General features: G+C 36.6%; 1 protein-coding gene across 1 annotated transcript in view; it reads left to right on the top strand.

The window, feature by feature from the left end:
• The window catches only part of LOC139131212 (liprin-beta-1-like), a 68788-nt gene that overhangs the window by 538 nt on the left and 47043 nt on the right, over positions 1 to 21207 (top strand). Inside the window, 1 exon segment of the mRNA XM_070697188.1 lies at positions 669 to 742. The gene's annotated coding sequence lies outside the window, so the exon portion shown is untranslated.

Here is a 21207-nt window from a genome sequence, read left to right as displayed (position 1 = left end):
GTATTACATGTATGTGCCTGTCAGTCGCGACAGGCTTTAAGGGTATTTTAAAAGTTCTACAAGAATTTCCCATTCTAGCTTTTTTCCATTGGAGGAATGCTAATTGCATATAACTGCACTTCCCATTAGACAAGGCCAAGTGAGATTTACAGCACAGCTGCAGCCTGGGACACTCATTCTTCGAGTGTCTATGTTGAAGCACACTCATTCGTTTACACTCTCTGTGTAGTAGAGTTGGAATGCATATTGAGTGTACTTCAATTGCTAACTCTGAACACAACTTAAACAGGTATACCAGAAAGTTTCAGTCTAATAACTGAGCGTTCATAACAACAACATTCCATTTACTGGTGTGTTATTTCTTTGGCAAACGTCACTTCTATAGATTCGATTTCAGGAAACCCTCACGTTCAAGTTCAACCACTGCCATGTACACGCCCTGTGGCAGCAATAAAGTACTTGACATATATACGGGATGTCAAGGTGTTTATATACTCATTAGCACAGACCTTTGTGCACCTTTACTGTGCAGTTTATGGCATCTATAAGTGATACACCACTTTCTTGAAAACTCAATCCCAGGGGTAGCCAGCCACATTTTTCTAAATTTCTAGTGCATTGATGTTGATTGCAGTTTCTAATCATTCAGCTCTGTTTATGTGATGCAGGTTTACCCAGGGAGTGACCTCAGAAAGTTGCCTGCAGTCTGCAAAGTGCAAGTGCAAGTTTATTTTGCAGTAGAGTAAGTTGTTGTGTATTTTCATTACTGTTTTAACCCGCAGAGGTCTAAACTAGCCCAATGAATCTTGCAACGCTTTGTGACAGTTGAACTTGAAAATTTCAAGGGACTGCAAAAGGTTTTTGATCAGCAGGGATTCTGCTGCTTTCGCATATTCACATTACACATTTCATTTGATATCATAACATATTCACATTACACATTTCATTTGATATCATAACATATTCACATTTCATATTTCATTTGATATTATAAGGACTGTACCAATCCTAGTAAAAAGTGACACTTCGCAATCTTATGTGAAGTGAACACACACACACACACACACACACACACCACACACACACACACACACACACATATATATATATACAGTGTTTTTGCTAAGGTTAGGGAACATTGGTAAATGATTTGGGAACCCCGGTAACATTTCTACTGTCCCCTGATCTAATTGCATTGATATACCAAGGAGAACCCTGGTAAAATGACTGGGGAACTCCGGTAACATTAACCGGGGTACCGGCCTTAACAAAAACACTGATATATACACACTCCGAGCTGCATTGCCAATAAATGGCAACATTTTCGATTGAGACGAGAAAATTGAAACATGCACATGGTGAATGAAAACTCATTGACTTGTATCACAAACGTCCTGTCTCTCCCCCCCCCCCAATTGACAACACATATGGTACTAGGGATTTGCAACCTGCATTGTATCCTGCAGTATATACAGTTGTATGCAATGTACTGGTATATAGTGCAGGATGAGGAACGAGTTGTATACTTGAAAACTACATATGGTACACATGGTCTGGTAATCATTCCTTGTGATCATGGCTGTTTGTCCATGCTGTGACCATGTCCTTGTGAAATTTCCCAAACACGTGTTTACTTATTTATGTTTAGTATGCTAATAAGGTAGACCCAGGAACCTCTCTAGAAAGTCATGGTGACGATGAAAAATATTGGCATTAACCCATTGAGTGCCAGAGTCAATTTTGTCACCTCTGTAAAATACATCTCCGTCAAACTTTTTCAGATTTTCCCCTAAATTTTCATGAAAAATTGTAGCCAATGCAATGTGATATCCATTTGGTCCAAAATTATCAAAAAATTACAGAAAAAATTCATAAAATTTGGTAAAATGTTACAGTAGTGGGAAATATTACAGCACTCAAATGGTTGATGTGACTATCTTACAATAAGAAAAGGAAAAAAATATTGTGTGTAGCATACCGGTACATGATATGGTGGCTATCATTCAAATTGCGTGAAGCTTTACATGATAGCTGATAGTTGTGGCCGCATGAATGGTCCCCATATGTAAGTGATTTGCTCTGCATAACATCTCACATGTGATTGTTCTTTAAAACCGCATATTGCACATGTCAGTCATACTAGAGTAAGACTGAGAGCTTCCCAAGGATGTGTTGAAGGAGCCTTTGAATAAAGATAGCTTGCTGAAAGCTCCATCAGCTACACAACTTTTGGAGTGTTTACTTTTGCTTCGGTTCTGTCTGTAACATAAAATTTCTTGACCTACTCCCGAAATCATGGTCAAATTCCAAGTGGTCAATTTGCCAATACATTCCATACATGCGGTATGTAAAATCCAATGTTATTGTTGACAAAAGAATTTTATTGCAAACAATACATTTACCAATGCAATGTTTTGACAAGGCTAATATACTACATGTATACATACCTTTGGGAGAAGCAGAACAAAATCTTAAAGTTTTTGTGGAAAAAAGTGCAATCAAAAGTTACAGCTGTTGTCCTCTTCATTGGCAGTGAACAGTTGTATTTACTGAAGTGACAGGTTCAGAAATTCTTGGTTACTTTTTCACTCTTCACCAAATGCACACATATCCTAGATGTTGTACTGAGTAGTGTCATAGCCAGTCATTGGAATGTTCCACAAGTTAGAATAGTCAAGCTAAATTGGTTTATAGTTCACAAGCTTCGGCATTGCTGTCAAGCTTTATGGAACAATTGGGTGCACACACATGTGAGCACACTGTAATGCTAGACTATTGCATTAGTTCTACAGAGCAGCTTATACATGTATAAGGCAGAAGGTGAAGCAATTACATTAAGCTACCACAGCCGCCTCATGGTTTCAATCTTCCGTCAAATTATAATGGGAGTATTAATGGAATTCTGGGCACTGGACAACTGCACAAACTGTTATTTTCAGTGTAGCCGGTAATGGGGAAAAGTTATGGTTGTGTTTATCTTATGTTGGCATGTCAGAGCCCCTGCCTGGTGTTTTAAGAGCATGAATGGGCATATTTCAAAGCATCTGACAGAGTTTAAAAATACATCCTTAGTCAGGAATACATATTGTCAAACCACAGTACTGGAGGGACTGTGGTCAAACATATTGTGAAACGGAAGATTCAGTGATAAAAATATACATGTACACATGGCAGACAAATATCAAGTGCTTTGGCCGAGAAGGAAGTGAAATGAGACAGTGTTGGCTGGCTATCTACATGCATGAAGGGGGATATTGTCATTAATTTTATCAGACTTCAGTGGAATTTTCAATTTCCTTCCGAGTGTCAAATCTTTTTTATACTGCAGCAACAACACGTACTACTTGGTTGATATGCACGTCCTAAATTTAATACATCTGTCATCGTTGGTGAAGATATAATTATCATTTGCTGCACTATTATTATACAGGACTTTTGTACATTGGAGTTTTTGTTTCTTGATCTTTGTCTAGTGTCATCTTTCTCCAACCGAGAGATCTTGCCACACATGCATATAAAGATAGACTATAGGGATGAATTGTTCTGAAAATAATCTCCATTTATCGTATACATGTAGTACATTTTTGTGGGATGTCTGCTTCCTGACCAGAGGAATTATTCATGTTTGTTTACATTTTACATTCGCTTGCACTTTCAGTTTTCATTCAAGAAAAGCTATATGTAGGGATACATTCGTAGTGTACAATATAATCACAAGCAGAACTGGGGTTTTATTGTATCCTAGTCATCGAAAGTTGACTTACACATTGTGTTTAGAAAGTAGGGATTTACTCATGCATTGGAAGCAGACTCTCAGTCATATCAATTCTATGCAGCAATGTTCTGGATATTTCATGTTATTCTTTAATCACCCGGGAAAATTCTCATTGACCTGTAACAGTAATACGACCTCTTTATGTTCATGTTATGAATGTACATATTCTCTGATATATACAATTGTATACATGCTCCGTACACAGTGTATATATACACATGTACGTGTCAAAAAGTCAGAAATTTTCTCAGAGTTTTTCTGAAAGTCGTCACCGGTAGTGTGCATGAATGCGTACAGTACAAGATATACACCGTACCTCTGTGATAACGTCAGTGTGGTATGTTTTAAATAGCTCAACTTCAAGGGATTACCTAGAGAGATTAATGTTGTCTGATCTCTGGTTTGGTTGAAGGCAAACCCTACATTTCATCTGTGTATGCAGACAGGGCTGCAGTGTACATGTGTACACATCCCTGGTACCCACATTGCGCACATTGTGCAAGTGAACTTGGCTACCTGGTACACTCACAAGTTGTGCATTATTGAAGTGTTGCTCAGGATATAAGCATATGTGAACTGGCCTTGCTCACTGCTCAAGACACCCCCTATCTACTTTGTATAGTCTACTCCCTAGGGTCCACACAATCCCCAAGGTTATTGTTACATGATGTCTTTTTCAAAAACACATGTACCATGTATCTTCTGTGTGACACATTTGTTTTGATCACATGTTCATTGCTTGAACTGCGTGCAAAGCTGCAGCAAACTTCAGAATTCTTCATTTGGTATCATTGACACTTTGTAAGTCAATGGGTGTACAGATTACATGTATATGGCTTTGAAAAACAGAGATGGCAGCCCAATAGGCGGGTGTATGGTTTTGAAAGTCTGAATGATATCTGTTGATTTGTCCGCATGTGCATTAATCTCCACATACAGTTAAAATATTTCCAGAACTTTCTGTTGCATGCATTAATTTGAAGACTTCATTGATAATTCCAATGCCAAATCCTAACTACCAATATAGCCTGTCAGTTTTGTGTGTTTTTTGTGTTTGGCATGTACAGTTTGTATTGTCATCATCTTGTTTAGGAGGACTGTTGTATCAGAAAATTCAATAACATTGGCGTCAGAAAACATTTGATACTCAGTAACTGGAATGATGAAATGATACCGAAGCGAATCATGATGATGCTGTGAAGTTTGATACATCACTTTTAGAATCATTGAGCACCTGTAGCCCAGTACAGCAAATCTCTTTACTAGTACATATACAGTGTGCGTGAGCAAAGCAAATTGCTAAATTGACAACCGTACAATCAAAGGTATTGTCAGTGTACACTTGCATTTGACCTTAACCATGACCTTGTTATTGTTCTGTTCACAAAGGAGTTCATCATGCATACAGGTAAACACAGTCCCTTGGGATACCCGATGAAGTCAATTTTAGTTCCACTTGTCATGCTCACTGTGGGTCAGAAGTCAAACTTAATTTTCAATACACATAAAAATGTACATGTTTGATTTATGCATACTGCTGCAATTTTTGCAGGTGGGTCTGTGATGTCACTGAGACACCAAAGATATCTACATGTACTATTTTACTGTCAGTGAATTAAATGTACTAAGGCTAATACTGCTGTGCTTTTGGAGACCAATTCATACTATAAGAAGAATCACACAACACGATGATTAGAAACAAAGGCAGAAAAGTAATATTCACACAATTATTGAATATCTTTCACTTGAATAGAATCGGTTTGACAGAAACTTTCAAACTGGAAGAGTTCAGATGATTTGCTTGGAAGCCTTCTTCTCTTTATCATTATCTAGGTCATGTCTAAGGTTCAGAAGGAAATGATTCTGAAAAGTATTTTTTTTCTCAGAAAGAAATAAGTTCACTTTTGGAAATAATTTCATGTTTGAATCATCCACAAAAATACAGTAAAGAAATACTGTATCAGCAAAACTTGTCAGTTTAATTATCAACATCTGTAATACTGCCATAGGCTCCATAGGTATGTCAAGACCTTTTATAGTATGGTGACTGATTCACCAAATCTATTTGACAGGGATTGGTTCTCTGTATACTTTGACAACACACTTTGGTCAGCTAAGATAATGTGCACTTCACATTAGCCAAAAAAGACTAGGCCCTTGTCCTAGCCAGGTTCGTGGCCGACCAAAAAAACAGGTGTGAACGGTTCTGGCCGGCCACTGTCCGGACAATTTCTGTCCTAGTCGAGAGGGGTGGTTTGTGGCCGACCCAGGTCTCTGGCCGAGCAGTAAACAGCGTATGTGAACGCGTTTTGTCCGACTCAGGTCCCAGTTGACGCCCTCTGTAGTTGACATGCAGTGTAGTCTTTGACCTATTCGACGATTCAGTATCATTTTAGACATGGCGAGTCGAGGAGTCAACTGGGCTACGGAAGAAATCAAGTGTCTTTGTAATAAAGGGAAAGCGGCTGCACACATCGCCTACACTATTTTTTCGTTCTCTGTGTTTGTGTTTGATTTTGTGTGTTTGGCTATTGGTGTAGATATAAGCCATGGCGAGACGTAGCCGTAATCTGGCTGTCGAATGACAAGGTGATCCTTTGACGCTACGTTTCGAAACCAGTGTGTGGTTTCTTCCTCAGTCGCTTTTTTTTGAGATTGCTCTCCTTAGATTTATGTTTCACTGTTCGTGGTTTAATTATTGTCAATGTTTTGTTCGTCTAGCAAGGAGGCTAGAATACTTATGTTTGGGTCAGTTTGTTGTGTTTCATTTTGTTCGGTCGTTTCTCTAAGATTGTGTACTTGTGCATTTATGAGTGTGTCGCCAATGTTTGGATTTCTTTTGTAAGCGATGATCGGTTTCATCGTGAATAAATTATTTAGTGTTTGGTCTTTTTCTATTTCTTCCGAGTTCTTCAGGAGTGCTTGTTTGATGTCTTTTGTTTTGATGTGTGGACTATATTTGGTAGCAAATATCAATTTATTTGTGTTGTTGTTGTGCGTTGTTGTGCGTTTGTTTGTGATTTAAATGTGTTCTTCGTGTAGCGTAATTTGTTTGTTCCACATTGATGTTTGATATTTCTTGTTGTGGATATTTTCGCAGTAATAGCTTTTCATTAAATGTTTTGACTTTGTTGTTGAAGTCTTCTTCATTGCTACATGTCCTCATGTACCTTAATGTTTCGCCTTTGATTAGGCCCTTGAAGGTTGATTTTGGATGACATGATTTTCTATGTAGGAACTGGAATGTATCTGTTGGTTTTGTGTGTGTTCTGGTGTCTAGTATGTTTTCCTTGTTGTATCGTTGACCTTTGTAAATGACTAGGTCAAGATATGTTATTTCGTGTGAGGAACTTTCATATGAAAATTTGAAAGACGCTAGACGCTACCAAATGATCTAGGCTAGGACAGCGTTGAACGTAATGTGAACGCGGACAAAAGATTAGCTTATCTTCTCACATTCTGCCGGATTAGTTCTGGCCGGCCCTGGGCCTAGATGTGAACCCATAATGTGCACTTCAAAATGTGAAGCGAGGTCAGATTAATGAAAGAAGAAGGTTGACAAGTTCAGTTGTTGGATTATTGATGGAGTTTCTGCATTAAGAACTAAGTTGATAATATGTGAACAATTGGTTCTTACACAGAAATTACAGAAATCCAATGGAATCATACACTGTGCAGTACCATGTACACATAGAGAACTGACAATAAAATAAATCTGTCTTTTGACGCATCATACACACTTGTATGTAGCATTGAAAACGGTTATTTGTCGTGATCAATATTCAGGAAATAAGTACTGTTTTCCAGTGTGTTGAGTGATATAGAATGTATTATGGTGACAAAACTGATGCTTGAACATAATATTAACTGTCTGTGAAATTAAGCTCTTGCTTTTGTTCAATGTGTTTTGCAATGAGAATATAAATTGTAGTATTTTCTTCAAAACACTCTGTATATAGACTTTTACTCTGTATTGGTGTTCCTACATGTGTAACTAAATCTCTACATCACAATGCTTACATGTAGCTTTCATTTAAAAATTTCACAGTCAATTTGCCAATGAGCTTTGATCATGAAGGAGAATTTCAGTAGATGACTGTGTTTGATTGAATACCATTGGCCAAATGACACAGATTTGACGTCAGGAGCAACCACCAAAGTTTTTCAAGGTGACCCAAAGGTTACTGGTTCAGGTCATAGATATTGCCTGCATCGTGCTGGCAAGGCATTGACGAATGTGCAGTATTACATACACATGGTAAACCAACATTCATTGTGATAAATGTACACTGTGTCCATGTGTAATCCATCCCTTGGGTTATTCAGAAAAGTCCAGACAAAATGGGTCATGTTGTGGTTTGCTCCACCCCATCCCAGGTATTTCAATACACTGCTCTGCGGACACAATGAATGCTGGAAAAGGGCCTTTTCAGCAGAAGAATAGTCGTGCAGTGAATAGTCTATAGAAAGAAGAATAGTTTTATGGTGCATGGTGTGAGTTTGTGCATCCAGATCTTTAATTGCATCTGACACTACTGCTAAGAAACAGACAAACTTTGGACAGTTACGAGTATCATAATCTTAAACCTTTCACCACATTAGTTTTACCCAAACACTTTGTTTAAAACTGTGGTGAGACTGGAGCTCTTTACCCGGAATATGGGTCGAAGAAGTTAATGTGACTGCAATATACCCTGGTACAAGCACACATAGTATGGTGTACATACTGTGCATCCATACATACATACATAAATTCATATAGTATGTACACACACACACACACAAACACACACACATATATATTATATAACGACAACAACATACAAGCTCACACTGTATATATGTACATACATACAGAGGGGGGGAGAGTGATTTTAGACTAATGAGATAACATTTTAATTTAATAAAGATACATGTATGTGTTCAGTGTGTGTAAATTTCTAGGTGTCAGTGCAAATAGCAGATGTACAACATGTGTGCTCTTGCTAAAATGGAAGCACAGCTGTCCACAATGTATTCACTGGAATCTTACAAACAATGCATACCAACACAGTGCATGTCCATTAAAGTTACCAGTTATAACTGCCGTGAGATACTTGGTGACCATCTTTTGTCAAAATAAATGTACATGTAAGTCAAGGCAGATTGCTTTTTTTAATATATTTAAAAAAGTGACTTACATGTAATTGACTTAAACAATGCTTTTTCACAAAAAAATTGATTTCTCTGTACGAATTCTTAGCCTCATTTTGTTTTGTGAACCACACATAAATTGCAGGAGGATGCCAGTTTGTTCATTTGTGTACTGACAATTGGGGTCATCCTCACAAATCTTGTCCTGGTTGACATATTCAGGGTAAGTACATCTGTATACCAGATACATTTTACCCAGGGAAGTCACGAAAGGGACACTGTATCCATAAATCAACTGCATACAGAGACCTCCAATGAGTCAATCCAGTGCTGCTCTTCTTCATTTTGTAGCAAGGGTACAACCCCTACTTCCCTGTTTAGAGGTCCTAATTCAGTAGTGAAGACAAAGGGATCGGACCAAACCATTGTGGTCAATGGGTTATACAAGCCGTAACCTTGAAAAGTGTAACAGATCTACAAAAGGTTTCCCACACTGATTTTATAGTCCAGGAATTAAAGATTTAGGCTAATTGAAAGGATTATTTGCTTTGGTATGAAACAACTATAATACATAGTACATTTTGATAAAAATTTTGAATGCAAATATTAACAATCCATAAATGTCAGCCTTTTACATGTAAGTTTTGCGTCCTTGAAGAGTAATAAGTCCATACGTCCTTGATGTGCATGAACGCCAGGACAGTGTGCTACTTTCAATTTTAGCTTCATCATCTGTAACTCTACCTATTTTCCAAAATTTTTGTTCAGTTTGTCTATACATTTTCTCGTTCCTACATACAAGTCATGTTAAAGTACAGATGGTGATCAACTTGTCATCACGCCTCGGGCTTTGTATCCATACTATGGACTGTCCAATATTATTGTTTACATTAGACATTTGAATTTTAGCATTGACAGTAGAACAATCAGGAATGGAATTCAATCGCTAACAATAACACTCTTGATTTTATTTGCATTATGTCAGCACTCAATGTACTGAACTCCAAATCCACCAAATATGAATACTGAATGTGTTATCTTCACGGTACATTTCACTTACATGTACATGTACGATATGATTAACTTTTGTTGACACTAAAATTAAACTTTAATGTTGACAATAATGTCAAGGGCATGCCCTTCCGGCAATATCGCTTTACAAATATATAAATAGCAATGATGTAACAGAATTCGTGCAAAACTCTTCCCATGAAGGGTGGAGACCAACATGTAAACAAGATTGCTAATATTGTAATATTCACTGTCAATACATTCTCTCTCTCTCTCTCTCTCTCTCTCTCTCTCTCTCTCTCTCTCTCTATATATATGGTAATATATATATATATATATATATATATAATATATATATATATATATATATATATATATATATATATATATTTATATATGTATGTACGTGCATGTAATACATGTATGGTACATGTATATATGCATTTATCAGTGTAAATTTCCATGTGGAATTATATACATGTTTTAACCCTTTGAGTGCTGTAATTTTCCAAAAGTTTAACCAATTTTATGAAGTTTTCTGTAATTTTTTGATAATTTTGGACCAAATAAACTCTGGCTACAGTTTTTTATCAAAATTTTGGCAAAAATCTGACAAAAATTGACTAAGATATATTTTCTAAGGGCGACAAAAATTGACACTCAAAGGTTTAATGTTAGGCTGCATTGTTAAAAGGTCAGAGTTCACAGCTGTATTATATTGATCATAACACACATGTACAGGTACCAGTATACACTATTTCCAAGCCATGCCGTCTATAAAGATTAACTTTCACATAAAGTATGCATATTACCCTGAAACAACATTGATTTGGAAATGACTAAACATTCATTTGTTACTAATGAAATTATGTATCAATTGTAATATGATTTGTAATATCAGTTACATGTATCTCAGTTCTGACTCCTTATCTGTATAAAACAGGTATATTTTTGGTAAAAAATTGGTCAGATTGAAGTCTACTCACAGGAAAATTACTGATATGAAAACGAAAATGTTTAGTCTTTCCTCCAGTGCATTCTTATCATACTAGTCTGATTAGTACGGTATTTCTTGTGAGGTTTTGTGTTCACGGAGACAAGCTACATGTGTGCAAGACTATGTTTATGACAAGTTGTCTGGAGGTTGCCAGCTATAATATGAAAGAAAAATTCTGTCAAGGCTGTTTTGCAAGGCTGTCAGAGTTAGAGACAGTCTCCAGACAGACAGATCAATGAGATCAGAGGAGATCTTAATACTGTTTGATTTGGCATACCGTATCACTTCCTCACAGGGATCTTGTTTCTTAGTTCCCAAAATATGTGCATTGTTATCGATGCAGATTATAAAATTCTTGCAGACAAGGAGTCAAGTTGTAAGCCCCAACCCATAAATGTACATTCCAATAAGGTGCAGGTACATCAAGACTGTTTAACCTATATTAAGATATCAGTATTCAGAAATATGTACAGAACTTGGCTGCACTAAATAGGGCTTGTATGTATATCTATACATGACAAGGGACATTCTGTGTCAGTGTATTTGAAGTGAGGTATTTATCATATGTACTTATGGTTGAGAAAAGATTTGTTAAGAGTTTTTTGGTTTCCCCCATGATGTTTTGTCATGATATAATGGATTTATGACTCTGAATTTGACATTCATTATTGGAAATTTTATATTGTCTGGATATTTTGCCGATTGCCCTTGGTGAACCATATCCTCTCACAACAGGTGAATAAAAATACACCTACTCTTTAATGTAAAGGCTACATTTGTAGATATATGGAAGAAATTTTTTAGCCTTGGAAATTCTGCCTTGTTGTTCCTTGATAGGCTAAATGGGATAACTTTTTCTCATGCATAGTCAAGTACATACATGTGGATATACGGTACATACATGAATGTTTACGTATGCATTTGCAGGTGTTGCTTGTGAAGCCAAAGTTGCACATACGCATATGGCCCATATGTGAACTCTCTGAAGACAAACAGTGAGGATGAATGATATTGATCTTGTTAAGCAATCAGTCTTTGTAGGATATATCTGATCACAAATTAAATGCCCCTGAGCAGACACTGTTATGGGAGAACAATATTTTTTTATACAGAGACTTAGATTATTGATAAGCTACAGGAACCAAAAGCCACAGGCATTGCTTTCATCATTGTCGAAATGTAGGTCACAAGGTGACCTGTAGAATTTCAGTATCATGATTCTTGGATGTCTAAAAGTAGTCTGGCGTGAGTAGATAGCTGAAGGGTTTTACACCATAGGGAATCTTTCCCTAATGTAAAGATGAAGTGTTGAGGGCCTGACAGGTTCTAAAGGGTCAATACAAAGGAAGTCCTGGTTGTTTACAACCTTGAGAGTGTTGAAGTGTAAAGGTATTTGAGGTGTGTTGAATGGGCGCAAGTGGGTGGTCGTGACTCCCGACTAGAATCTGAGTCAGTATTGAGTACATTTATAGTGCGTACTTGGAGGCAAGTCTTGGTGCACACACACACATTGGTAATATACATGAAAATCACAAGGCACGTTCAGTAGTGAGCAAATTCATAAGCTTGAGCTGAAACTCAACAGCAAGTGCAGCGTTTATTATATCCAGGCTAGTAAGTAGTAGATATTGTTTTGCTGTCATCAGCCACTCAGACCAGTGTGTTATTCAGCTGGCAACTGGAAGCGCAACTTGTTGGGATTTTAGAAACTGAGTTTAGACTGGTGATCATTTTCAGATCTACATTTAGTATCTGGCTAGTGGATCTGAAAGTGAGTTGCTCAACTTCTAAAAGTAAGCCTCTAAATGGCTTACATCATGTATCAATACTACTGGGTAAATATGAAATTAATGATAGGACATGTATATTCACCAGTATAATTAATATTGCTGTAAAAATTATGATATGAAATATGGCCAGACAGTACATGTACATATAGGTGTAATATGGATCAAATCCCTATAGCTAAAGGTTACATACATATATTCACTTCACAAACTGCCTTTGGCTGGTATGTTATATGCAGAATGCCTGAGTGTACCTGACCTCATTTCGCGAGTACACCATGAAATTTTAATATTCGTACAGTATATATGTCAGGCAAAATTAATATGTGTACTACCTTTGAGTATCCGTATAAAGTTCTACCTACATGTTAAATTGGAAAAAATTTCTAATTCAAAGTTCAATGAACAAGAAATTTCACATCGTTATATAACTGCAGGTATGTGTATTATTCATGTCTTTCCTAAGGTTTGTAGCTGTTATAGCCCTTGCAGCTTATCTAATGTTATTATTGATTAGACACAGTTAATTACTTTTAAAGCATGGCTGATTCACCATGAAATCAATTACCAAGGTACTGCATGTTTATTTTATATTGAACCCCTTCAAGCATTGTATCATAAATATCAGTGCAAAATATGAATGTATTGTACATATGATTTACATATACTTAGAAGTTATACTGGTATATATCCCATAATTCAAATATGTGATATTTGCCAAAGTGGATAAACCTATGGTTCAATACCGTATACTGTACCTGTGCAGTGAAGTATTTCAAAAAGAAACTGTTTTATTACTGTATGTGTACTGGTACAAAGTGAGCATGCAAGTGGCAAGGGGCTAATGTGCATCTATTGCACACACACATGTGTACACATGTACCAGCACATGTAATGTCTTAATCTCACCAGACTGTCAGTGAGTGGGTTATAATGCAGTCAGCTTTTGTCAAATCATCTGAATGTGTGAAATTTGTGTAAAAGTTTGATGATTTGAAATAAATGACCGCCCCAGACAGATATCCAAAACCAGGCTAAGTATTAAATTCCATAATACTTTCCCAAGGGGTAGGAAAAATGTACTACGGTACATGTATTTATAAACCTTTATTTTCCTTTATAAGCTCTGTGACTCTGATAGGTCACTTGAGACATGAAATATTCATTTGTTAAGACTTGAAGGGGTCAGTAACCTTATAGTAATGGGTTTTCAAGAATGTGCATAACTACTGGTAAGGTAAATTCAGTAAAAGTTTATGTTTAATGTTTAGTTTTATGTTTTAGCCAATTTCAGTGACTGTTAAGGAGTATATACTGTGTATTGATAGTATAGCAGAGTCCTTGAACAGAAAAATTATGTTGTGTCTCTGTCCTGGAGTACTTACAAAATTAGGAAAGACTTGATTGATGACTTTGCCCTAGAAAGTATGTGACTCTATCATTTACTGTCGGAAATTCCTTCTCTGCAGTTCAAGATATTTAGAATGAACCCAAGGTCTATGGGTCAACTGATGGTATGAATATTGTATTGACATCAATTACCAGTAATTTTCTGTGACTTACAACTATTTGAATAACTGTACACGGTGGCAGAAAAGTCAATAAATATTAAAGAGCGACCTTCAGCGACCTTTGGTTGACCGACTTCCTGTTTGGTATCCATGAGGTTCCTTTGTTTACATGTTCGTCTATCCCAGAATGCTTTGGTGGATGATTTGACTGATGAGGTCATGTGTCTGCAGATGAATTGTGGAGTAAATGAAATGTCAGAGAACGCTGAACTGTAACTTTCGGCAGGTATACTTTTTGTCAGCATTGTGGAAGAAAGCAGTAATGTCAAGGCTTGTGGTATAACCATACTAATACACGTAGGTATGTGTACATCCATGTGTAACATTTTGTAGAAACATTTTAATATTACTACAGACAGGCTGCAGAACATTGGGAAATGGGGAACAATTTTACAAATTATGGTAATCTTAGGGGTTCCTTTTTTACCAAGAATAAGACCTCCTAAGTAAGTTAAATTGTTGCCATGAGAAAAATTTGGTCTAGTGTTGTTCAGATAGGCCAGAATACCCCCAAGATAGTTTAAAATTGTTGCACACGAACTCTGTGTTCTCCAGTGTTGTTGAATTATTAGAAATCGTGTACAGTATACAAGTTGTGACTCATGTACTTCGTTGCAAATTGAGTACATGTATCCTCCACAAGTGGAAGATATCCAGGTGGAGGTTGTAGCCATAGCGATGACCTCTACAGCGACACATCATCATCAATCTTGCTAATCTTTTCATCCAACGTTTTAGAAATCTGTCAGAGTCTAGACTGTTTGAGAATTATGGAGAGGTGGATGTTTACCCATCAAAACTTTTGTGTGGGTGGAACGTGATTTTTTGTCCACGTACGTGTGTGTACCATCAATACAGCCTAGCAGCTTGGAAAATGGACTGAGAATCTAAATTATAGCCCAGCATACAATGTTTGAATATAAATAGCAAGGATTTTATTAACGTTGTTCTCAACTTGAAATTGAAAGACTTAAACTTGGCTCAAACTTTACTCAAGCTAACTTTCAACCATTCTCTTACAAAACCAAGATAAAAATCGGGGGTCACTGTACAGATTTTGACACTAGAGAAACAAATTTCCAATGATATATTAAATCTTGAAATTTAAATGGCCGCCATCCATGTGTTATCTCAGTCGGGAAATATAAAATCCTGATTTTTACAAAACTGAGCCGGTGAAAAACTGTTTGTTACATACAACAAGCTTCAAAATGAGCCCTCACAAGTCACAGTGGTTGGTCAAAATATATTGTAAAAGTTTGAGAGTCTGAATATCTATCCCCCCAGGTGAATTCTACCTTCCTAGAGATCAATAAATGTTATCATACAAGGTGGTAGTCTTCCCAAGGTGTCAAATCAGGTCTATCTGGGAGAGCAGCAGAGATGTCTATCAGGTTCTAAAATAACTTGCCCTGTCACCCAGCAAAGTTATGTAAGCATGCATCTTACCGTACAAGGTGGTAGTTTTCTCAAGGTGTCAAATCAGGTCTATCTGGGAGAGCAGCAGAGATGTCCATCAGGTTCTAAAATAACTTGCCCGTGTCACCCAGCAAAGTTTTAAAAATATGTAAGCATGCCAATTGACACTAACCTCCCCCCCCCCCCTTGTACAATATAGATAGAGCTGTGAAGCATTGATAAACACATTAATCAGCTTAACTTCATGAAAATCATAATTGTGAATACCTTCTTGAAGTTTTTGTACATGTTACTGTGTACCTCTAACAGACGCTTACCTGAAAGTCATCAAGTCTGAGACTTCCTTCAATTCACTTCTCAAACGTACACTGCTCCTGCATATATGTAGTGCACTGGTACATGAGTTCTGAAATGACACAATTGGATGTTTACTTCCTTTAATCATGCTGTTCTGTCTCCAGTGAAACAATACTTTCAATTTGCATGTAGGAAGAACAGACAGAAACCATGGTTTTCTTATTACCGTACCCATTATCTACATGTATCTAAAGGAGAGTCTGTATAGATTTGTTTACAAGATACATGTTAATGAAAATTCATTTCTCATAGAAGGTCACTGAAACCTTGAAAGATATGTACTGGTATACATTACATCATGTTTTATGTCATCAGAATGAAGTGATTAATCATACAGTCTGAAATGCCACTCTGTAAAACTGAAGGACACGCCATGATCAGCTGGTTTTGGACCCCTTAAGCTAAAGATAAAATGTTCAGCAAAGAAGCCCAGGGCATTTTGAAGGATGCACTGTTCATACACCTGTATTGATTATTGAAAACTAGTAAACATATCCCATGATACATGATGACAATATGCCGAGATAATTACAGTTTTTCAACTTGATACAGTGCAAATTAGCTGTCAATGCATTCTGTAATGAATACTACACAAACAGGAATCTTATTTTGAATGGCTGTGATAAGAAAATTGAATTTATAATTATATCATCTTCAAACTATTAACCCTTTTCCTGCCAGACAGTAATAACTGTATCACTTCCCCATCAGCCAAGTCAGTAAAAAGCGGTATTGAGCCAAAACATGACGTATTTTCACCCACTTGGCTTGGTATGTTATATCATATTTTGTCCTAAAAAAATCAACTTTACAGTATTATGTTTTCAACAGCCTTCAAATGTACAGTATTATGTTAAAATACATCATATGGAATACGTTGTGTTTCATTAACTTTAACCATCTTGACCTGGTGGTGAAATATGGACTTGGCAGGAAAAGGGTTAAATAAACCATCCTGACCTACACTGGTGGATATACGACTGGTCCATCACGTACAGTACAGTATATGTTGTATCAATTGTATCAGTTCAATTTTAAAGCCCCATTAGTTGTATCTTTTTCCCTTTTTTCGATAAGATGGTTTGAAATCAAAAGCAACTCAGGTCTAAAATTTTTTTTTCAAAAATTGGTGATGAATTGAAAACTTAGATTTCAAAAACTAGTAAATAATTGCCAAGTTGCCAGAGAGGCATATAAGGCCACCATGAGCGAGTACATAAAAACTTTACAATGGACTGAATCCATCGCTATTAAAGGATGTACATATTTTCAAAGTCAACACAATATGGCTAGAACAGGAATTAAAAGCATCTCTCTGAAGATTGGGTGGTATTTTTTGGCAAACCAAATGCAACAAGACACAGCTATGGGGCTAAGCTTTAAAAGAAATGGCCAACATACTGTGTACTTTACATGTATCCTTGGTACATGTACACACAGTCTTCATTGTTTATTTATCAATATGCATGGACAGTGTACAGCATATGTACATTTTACATCAGTAGATGTCATTGAACGAAGTCATTGTCCATGATAAGATAGTGGAGTCACACAGGACCACACACATTTATGTACAAAAGATATAGAATATCATAAATGGGATGGATGAAATAGTTCACATTAACGACAACAATAGAGTTGACAAGGCAACATGATATCATATTATTCATTTACGGTTTCACATACTGGTATCTTGCATTAGGCTACAATAATATTGATGTACAATACTAAGCAGTATAACCTAGAATTATTTTTCTTCTTGAAATCTTACGATGACAAAATGAATACAAGACAGTTTAATTGCAAATATAAGTTTCTATGGGAGTAAGCCGTGGCCAAAGTGGGTGACACATAATCAACAAGATTGAATTTTGCCAAGAATATGAACATGCAGTGTGTGCCATGCGTTAGAAGTTGTGTTATTTATAGAAATCTGCATACCACTTGCAATGGTAAACTAGTTTTAGCTGCAGTCATGCCAAAAATACTTGTTACATGAACTTGTGAGTTTTTCACAGAGAGTATAAAGTTTGACAGTAGATGTTCATGTTGTCGTACATGAAGTTTACAGCCATCGTTGCTGATACTTGTAATTCTGTTGTGGGTGACAGGGTATATTTTCTAAAGTTGACAAAATTGTCTTTGGTGCTCAAAGTTGTAATTCTGTATTGAGTGTGTGGATGTTCATTGTGTACAAATGATGAAAAACAATGCCAGCTCTTGATATTAATAACCAAGTGAAATCCTAGAAATGCTGGTTTGCATCCATGGATGGAATTTAATTAGTTTTGGATCAAATGAGCTGTAACCATGAAAGAGAGACAGTGAGTGGATCAAATCTCCCACTAATACAACAGCCATAGGAAGAGTCTGGAATCAATCAGACTGGTTCTAGAGATACATTATATTTGAAGTGACCGTCTGGCATTGTGTGGAAGGATCACATATAAACCATGCAAAACTAGTGAAGCGTTATGTTGAAGCGTGGCCTTTGTCCTCCAGAACTAAAGTATACGGTACTCTTTTGAGTAAAGGTGATACCAAGTGGGAGAACTACCACGATGGTCTTCTCATTTTCCATGTACATGTATCTCATGAAAAGAAATCTCAGGGTTTGAAACTATAGTCTGGGACTCTCCTTGGTTACAATGTATGCTACGCTTCAAAGGACGCATGGCATACACCCCAACTTAGCAGAGGTCCTGGACGATTGACATTACGACTTGCACTCTTTTGCAGTGGTCTTACATGTAAATGTGCTTATGGTATCATAGAAGTCTGAAAAAACTATACACTTAAACCTCATTTTGTCAGGATGAGAACATACCGGTAGACCGTTGTTTTTCTCAAGGTTCTATGATGAGAATGTTTCCTTTTCAGTACATGGCTGTTTTCACACCATCAGTGTGTGTTTGAAAAGTCTGGAAATTCACCAGACATTCAGGAAACTTTGTTTTTCTCACCACAGTGAGAAGTGACCCAGAGTTTTGACAACTACATTTGCCCTTGACATTGTGAATGAATTGTAAGGCGTTAAGAGGTCATGACCCTGTGGTTTAAACCAATTAGTCCTCAAATCAGCAACATATGTTGAGATAATGTCAGAGTTTATTGACCCTTCAATTATGGCTTGTTAGATGGAAATTTGATACAAATAGGGAAATTTAAACTCTGCCAAGATTTTGTCAATTAATTACCCATGAATTATGTGTGAACAGTCTTGCCCCTGCCCCGTGACCTGGCACACAGACAATAAGTCATTTGATCCAGTTTATGATTTCTGTTATGGCCTATGTTCATAAAGCTGTATGTACAATGCATTGTGCCCCTACATGTATATAATGTGATGTTCAGTATTTTGTATAAAATTACATGCAGTGTGATATCGGACACAGGCAAACATGTAGTCTGTTTGTAGCTCCACATTTAGATACGTAAGTAATTTCACCAGTGAGTGTTCATTGTGTAAATTCTTGTAAAATGGGATCCACATAATACATACATGTACAGTACGGCCTTCATACGTATGGCAATTAAATTTGATGTACGATTTAATAGTTCTGATTTCTTTGAATGTACATGTTTGTACAAAGTCATATTGAATTGGATTAGATATAATTTAATGGCATTGGTCAGATTACGATAATTTAACATGCTTTGAACATCTGTGACTGGATACAGACAATATCTGTTGGCAGTGTGCATCTTCAGAAGCACCATTAGTAGTGGTGACTAGGTTGTGAGATTGGAAAAAGGTGTCTCATTTTAATAGTGATATTTTAAAATTGTAAAGAAATAAAGGTTAAACATTATCTCCTCCCTGAAGATTTTCAACTTGGACAGGGAAAGTGTGAAAGCTTTACATCACATGTCTCCCAGACACTGAGACATTACAAAATACATGAAATAGAGATGCAATTAATCCACCACCAGCATTCTAGGATATCCATATGCAGTGCACAACATACATATACATGTACAGTATATTGTCGGTGTGAAACCAGAAACTGACAATCGCTAATTGGACCAAACCTACTGAGTTTATTTCTCTTTGAATGATCAGATGAGATTTTAATGAAATTTTAACGATGCGTTGGCTCCCCAGGAGTTCTGCTACAAATGTGCATGGATATATATGTCTCCCCTTAGGATAGTAAGACCCAATGTGTGATCTGATATTTCACACAGTGTAAGCTACGGTTAACATGTACGCACAATATACAGTAAGCTCAACTTACAGTTTTTGTTTTTTCCCCCGACAAATATAAATTAGCAATGTTTCTCACATTAACCAATCATGCTGTATACTTGGTTTTGACCTATTTAAGTCAATTATTATACACTTGGTTTTTCAACAAAATAAATTCAATAAAGTGATGAAAGTGTTTTGTAAAACAGTATAGCACCAGTGCATGTACAGCAAATGCACCATTCCAATGGTTGGGGCACTAGCAATAGTGTAATTATTTCAGCTGTATCATTCAACTTTTCTGTAAACCAAGGCGATCAAACTGGCAGAACGAACGAGAGGCGATCAAACTGGCAGAGGAGACGCTGTTTTAAATATTAAATACACACTGAGGCTTAAATTGTCATTGATATAAGCTGGTTTATCAAGATAATTTGGTGTACATCTGCAACAACTTGTAAAATTTCACAAAACCACTTTTCATGTATAACCACTACACTTTGCATTTTAGTTGTACTTATCCATACTTTTCCACGTATCAAGACTCTTCCCACTGTTTTATAAAGCTCCGGGAATGCACACAATGTAGGTCAAAAGACGTCAACGCCATGATACTAATTGGTTTAAATCAACCATGAAAAGTATTTAACTTCCTAGAGGTCAGTACAGAGTAGGTGACCTTTAATGACCTGCTGAAGTCATTGCTGACCTGCTAGGTTCATGTTCTATGTAATGACCGAACAGAGTAAATATTTTCAAAGGATGTTGACAGTCTGTAACTTTCAAGGATTTTGTACATGTACTGTGATAAAACATTTGTGCTCTATTAACAGCATCTCATGCTTTCATTCTCTTCCCTTTTTCATTGTGCATGATATTGATAATCATTTTATGAAACACAAACTGAAACAGAAATTTGTTTCATTTATTATAAAAAAAATTGAAAAAAGAACATCAAAATGTATTGA

Source organism: Ptychodera flava, chromosome 1 (genome assembly GCF_041260155.1).
Source record: "Ptychodera flava strain L36383 chromosome 1, AS_Pfla_20210202, whole genome shotgun sequence".
Lineage (NCBI taxonomy): Eukaryota > Metazoa > Hemichordata > Enteropneusta > Ptychoderidae > Ptychodera > Ptychodera flava.
This window is presented reverse-complemented; position numbering and strand designations above follow the sequence as displayed.